Below are 6,115 nucleotides of genomic sequence, written 5' to 3'. Positions count from 1 at the left end.
GCCGTGTTAGGGTTAGGCTGTGGTCTGTCCCCCAATGATTTGTTGTTTTGGAAGTTTGGTTAACCTGATTTTCCACCCAGAAGTCTGGGGATAGAGGTAGTTATGCTATCTGTAGGCCAGGCCATATCAAATTCCCACAGGCAGGATCAGAGCTGGTTAATAGTCTGGGTGACCTTAACTGTATAGCTGGGTCTCTCCCAAGCTCTCCCAATCAGGACAACTAGTTAATAGCCTAAATGAATCCTATGCTCGCTGTAGACAGAGACCACACCAGATCCTCCCCTGAGCCCTGGAGATAACACATGTAGCCTAGCTCTAGAACCATCTTCTTGGGAGATGTGGCATGTACTTTGAGTTGAGTTTCAGTGGAAACATGCAGCCTTGTGCACAGCAGATTACACCAGGAATTTTTTTTTTCCAAATTGTACTATGCTTAATTATGTTTACAATAAATTCTTCGGGGTCAGATTAAAAGTTTGAACCAGCACTGGCCAGGTAAATAGCAGTGAACCACATTTTCTTCTTGGTTTTGTTTTGTTTTGAGACAGAGTTTCTCTGTGTAGCCTTGGTTGTTCTAGACTCACTTTGTAGACCAGGCTGGCCTCAAACTCACAGAGATCTGCCTGCCTCAGCCTCCCTGAGTGCTGGGATTACAGGCATGCACCATTGCGCCTGGCTGAAAGTGTGGAATCTTTAACAATTGGGACCTGGGTCTGGGCGTGGTGGTGCACACCTTCAATCCCAGCACTCGGGAGGCAGAGGCAGGAAGATTGCTCTGAGTTCAAGGCCAGCCTGGTCTACAAAGCTACTCCAGGACAGCCTAGGCTACACAGAGAAACCCTGTCTCAAAAAACAAAACAAAACAAAACAAAAAAAAAAAGTGTGACTTGTTAAGTTAGAAGATGGGATATGTTTCCATAATCCCAACTACTAGGTAGACTGAGGCAGTGGGATCATTTGAAACCAGGAATTGGAGGTCAGCCTGTGCCGTATTGGGGAACCTGTCTGTATAACCCAAACTCAACCCAACTCATCCCAAGGAAACCCAACCCAGCCCAACTCACCCTAAGGAAACCCAACCAACCAAACCCAACCCAAGGAAACCTAACCAACCCAACCAAACCCAACCTAACCTAACCAAATCCAATCCAAACCAACCCAACCCAACCTAGATCAGAAAAAGGGATGAAGTGTGATGGGCAGCTGTGACTTCATCACAGCTGCCCCGCTTGCCTGGCTTCTTCTTTGTTTGCCTCTTACTGGTTATCTTATCCACATGGCATGAGGTAGCACAAGGCCCTTGTTACATGTAGCTTTCAAGCTCAGGGCGTTTTAGCCTTCATTCCATGAGCAAAAATAAACCTCTTTTTCTAAAACAGTGCCAGTCTTCAGCAATGTTTATGTTTGTTTGTTTTAAAGTAGCAACACAAGCAGATGAAGAGAAAACCTGCACACTGTCAGGTCCTTATTAGGGAACAATTTCTCCATCTCTTTCTCTTTCTGTTTTTCTATCTCTCTTTTCTACATCATACAAAGTGATACTAATATATATACACAAAATATATATACATATGCATAAATAAATAAATATATATAAATATATATATAATTGTGAAGACAGAACAAACTCAAATGAAACTCCTTTCTTTTTCTTTCTTTCTTTCTTTCTTTCTTTCTTTCTTCTTCTTCTTCTTCTTTTTTTTTTTACAGTGAGGAGGTAGTCTCAAGTGGTTCTTTAAAAGTATGTTAAAAAAAATGCTCTAGGGGCTGGTGAGATGGCTCATCAGGTAAAGGTGCTAGCAGGGTAAGCCTCAGGTGGGTTTGAACATACATGGAATATACATGGAAAGCTGCATTTGGTGGTGTCCCAGCATGTTCACAGTGATGGAGAACATGGAGGCAGGAGATTCTCACAGAAACTTGCCCGCTAGATAGCCTGGAGGAGAGCAGCCACAGAAATAAGAGAGACTCTGCCTCAAAAAGGTGGAAGACGAGAACTGACTCTCAAAAGTTGTCCTTTGACCTCCACATGTGCGCGCACACACACAAATAATGCTCCCAACACGGGAAAGGCTGAGGTGGTGGAAGAGTTCAAGGCCAGTCTAAGCTATGTAGAGAATTCCTGTTTAGTGGGAAGAGAGACGTAGGCAGAGATGGACAGACAGATGCGCGCGCACACACACACACACACACACACACCCCACACTGGGTGGAGGCGGTAGTGTAAAATACTTGCCTATCATCCCTAAAGCCTTAGGTTCCATCTTCAGAAACACACAGCTCAATTGGAGGATTAACTTTCTTTTTTCTTTTTTTTTTAAGAAAATACATATAGAATCATGTCATCTTATACTAATAAGAAGAGACAGCAAAACTTGATTTATTCTTTTTGTGTTTGTTTGTTTTTGAGACAGGATTTTACTATGTATTCCTGGCTGTTTTAGAACTCACTACATAGATTAAGCTGGCCTCGAACTCAGATATTCCCCTGCCTCTGTCTCCTGAGTATTGGGATTAAAATGAAGCCTGGCTTGATTTCTTCTTCATTGTGCATCCAGGTGCTAATCCTTATAATCCTCCCCCTCTTTCTTTAAAAAAAAAAAGAAATTTATTGGGCTGGAGAGATGGCTCAGTGGTTAAGAGTTCTTCCAGAGGTCCTGAGTTCAATTCTCAGCAACCATATGGTGGCTCACAACCATCTATAATGTGATCTGATGCCCTCTTCTGGACTGCAGGTGTACAGGCAGAGCACTGTATACATAATAAATACATAATCAATAAATAAATATTTTAAAAAATATTTAATTTTATGTACATTGGTGTGAGAATGTCAGATCAACTGGAAATGGAGTTACAGGCAGTTGTGAGCTGCCACGTGGGTGCTGGGAATTGAACCCAGGTCCTTTGGAAGAACACACGGTGCTCTTAACCACTGAGCTATCCCTCCAGTCCTCAGCATCTGTCTCTTTTATACTGACCAACCTCCTAGATGAAAAAGCAGATGCCCCCACACCCTGAACAAACTTGGGTAATTTTTGCTAGGTTTTTCTTTTCTTCTTCTTCTTCTTCTTTTTTTTTTTTTTTTTTGACTTTTGCTGCATTAAAACCTGGGAAGGCCAGGCACGGTGGCACAAATATGTAGTCCCAACTATTTAGGAAACAGATGCAGAAGGCTCTTTTGAGTCTGGAAGCTGAAGCCAGTGTGGGGAAGGTGATGTGGCTCCGTCTCAGCCAACAGACTGAGGGAGATAAACAAACAAGCACACACATACTCGTTCCCTGCAGGAAATAAAATGCCAAAAGAGCCAAACAGAAAGAGTCAAGGAAAGATGGTCTGCTTAGGACATTTCTTTTAGGGACAGCCCCGGTCTCCGCCCCACCCCCCACCCCCACCCTTTTCCTCAGTTTGGTTTGGGGCTAAATGATAGATCTTTATCACATCTAGCTATCAAAGCACTTATTTGCTTGGTTGCAATTTCATCATCAGAAATAGTCTTGGTCTATGTACACATTGCTCTCCCTTAATAGAAACCTGATGAACTTCAGAATTTATTTGAAATATGTGTTCAATATAAACCACTCTTCATTTTTTTCTGTTTCTTGCAAAAAAATAGAGTAAGTCAACGGCCTTTATTTGTTTTCCACCACTCCCCCCTCCATCTTCCGACTCATTCTTTAGAGCAGGCTGAATGGAAATATTGATGAACATGAGAACATACTCGACTTCCTTAATAATCAAAGAGACGCACATTAGAATGAGATACTACTGCTTTTCCCATCACTGTGACAGAAATGCAGGATATTAATCACGCCCATTATTAGTGAGGAAGTGTGACAGACCTCAGAGGAAGCACGGCCTTCCTTCCCTACAGCGACTCTCTGGTCTGTTCTGAGACCTGGTTCTTTTCTGGCCCCCCCTGGTCTATAAATCACCCCATAAGCTTGCAGCCAATCCCTTCTCTTCCTTTGCTTCCATTTAAAAAAAAATTTATGTATTTACTGCAAAGCAAAGAGTATTAGATCTTCCAAGGAAAATCCCTGCCTTCTTTTCAACCTGTTTTCTCCTCTTGGTATTTATTACTTTTACCAATTGGTTCCATGCATTCTCTTCCCGCCACTATATTAGCGGTAAAAAATGTTTCCCTAATCCCTTCCCACCCCCAGCTCCCACATAGAATCACTTTTAGTTAAAGCTTTTTCTGTGAACTTTTTGGGCATTTTGCCCTCTCTTCTCTTCCTTTGTCTAGGCACGCTTTCACAGACCTCAAGCTTTCCCCCCCTTCTCCCTTCTGAATTTCAAACAAAAGGAGATTTATTAATTTTTGGTGATTGCTCTATGACAAAAGCACTAGCTGCTTTCGGCTGTACGCACTGTGTTTCTCCTTGTGTCCACAGCTAGGCGCAGAGTGCTGGCCTCAGCTCCCTACCCAGGTTCGAGATCAGCTCACCAAAGGCACCAGGCCTTCCTACTCTCTGTCCCCAAAGCCTTTGAGGCAACAGCTGTAATTCCCAACTGAGCGGCAAATCCCAGCGAGGGCCGTGGTCTCCGTCCTATATTGCAGTGCCTTGACGGACAGCTACCGCGATTATTTCTGCCTCCGATTCACCCTTGTAGGGGAAGAAAAGCAATTTTCTTTTTACCCTTCATGAGAGGGGGGGGAAACAAATTAATATCTGTTCCTAACCCATTGCAAGGTTCACAGCTGAGACCCATAGAACAAAAGACAGACTAACAAAAGTATTGAAATTTAACATAACTCTTACACAACACCAGGACACATATGACACAAGGAAAGAACACTGTCTTTTTATACTTAGGCTTGATGGAGACTGAACAGTTGCGGGGAAGAACAGAAAGAGCCTCCCCCTTGCCAGAGGCTAGAGATGCTAGCAATGTTTAATCCAAAATGTCTCCTGTTCTGTCATGACCCAAACCTGGAAATACCAGAAGGATGGGGGTTAGGGTGCAGATGTGTGTGTGTGTGTGTGTGTGTGTGTGTGTGTGTTTCTTATCTCTTTTCCCTTGAAGGAGTGCCTCTTTCCAGGAGACCATATCAAAGACTGTAACTGCAAGGCACCGCGTCTTCTGAAGCTTCGCCATCCAGTAAAGCCCGGGAAACCGTGAGGCATCGAAGCTCAGTGGTATACTCTATTCTCCAAGGTCCTTCCGACTATACAGGAGCCCCACCCCCACCCAGCACCCACTTTCAAGTTTTCGCCTGGGCTGGAGAGCTGGTTCTGTGGTTAAGAGCACTGGCCGCTCTTCCAGAGGACCCAGGTTCAACTCCCAACACCCACATGTTGGCTCACAACTGTCTGTAACTCCAGTTCCAGAGGATCTGACACTCTTACACAGTCACGCATGCAGGTGAAACGGCAATGCACATAAAATGAAAATAATAAGTAAATAAAAAACATTTAATAAAGTTGCCATCTATGACTCTATATTAAACTTCTCCCTAAAATTTACCCCATTTGGTCCATGAATTTCATTCTTCAAATTCCCAGGACAAGAACTCAAAAGCCATAGGTTGGGGTGGCTTTGATGGCCATCCAGTTCTCAGGACCCTGCCTACCTATGAAAGTCTCCATCACTGTCAAAGACACCAGTTCCCCAGGTTAGCAGTATGCTATAATGCTGAGAAACTGGGGCATGTCTGGCTGGGTTACTTGTTGAGGTGTCCCTGCGTTTTCAGTTTTGTCTTGTGAGCACAAAGAGAGTCCTCCTCCTCGGAGGGTCTCGCCACTGCTGCTAGAGTCTCCTGAGGCAGACAAGCGAGTTCTACTTCAAAGTTCCTGGTTCTTGTCACCCTCTGAGAAAGAATTCAGAGGCAACAAAGCAAGACAGCAGGAGGAAGTTTTCTTACACAGAGAAAGGAACACATTCGAGGGGTAGCCTAGGCTTCTCCAGGTGAGGCTCACTGTCTGGAGTTCTGCACAGACTCTTGTGAGTCTGGAGAGGTGGGGGAATTCCAGGAATGGGTTGGGATTCTCTGGGCTAGGGCTCACTCCCTTTTCTGTGCTCATGGAAGGCCTTCGGATGTGTAATGGCATGGCATGCGTGAGTGTTACCAGTTCTGTCAGGCTAGTGGTACCACTACGATAAAGCAAAAGA

Source organism: Acomys minous (assembly GCF_964271855.1).
Source record: "Acomys minous genome assembly, chromosome: 5".
In the NCBI taxonomy this organism is placed as follows: domain Eukaryota; kingdom Metazoa; phylum Chordata; class Mammalia; order Rodentia; family Muridae; genus Acomys; species Acomys minous.
Note: the sequence above shows the minus strand (reverse complement) of the source record.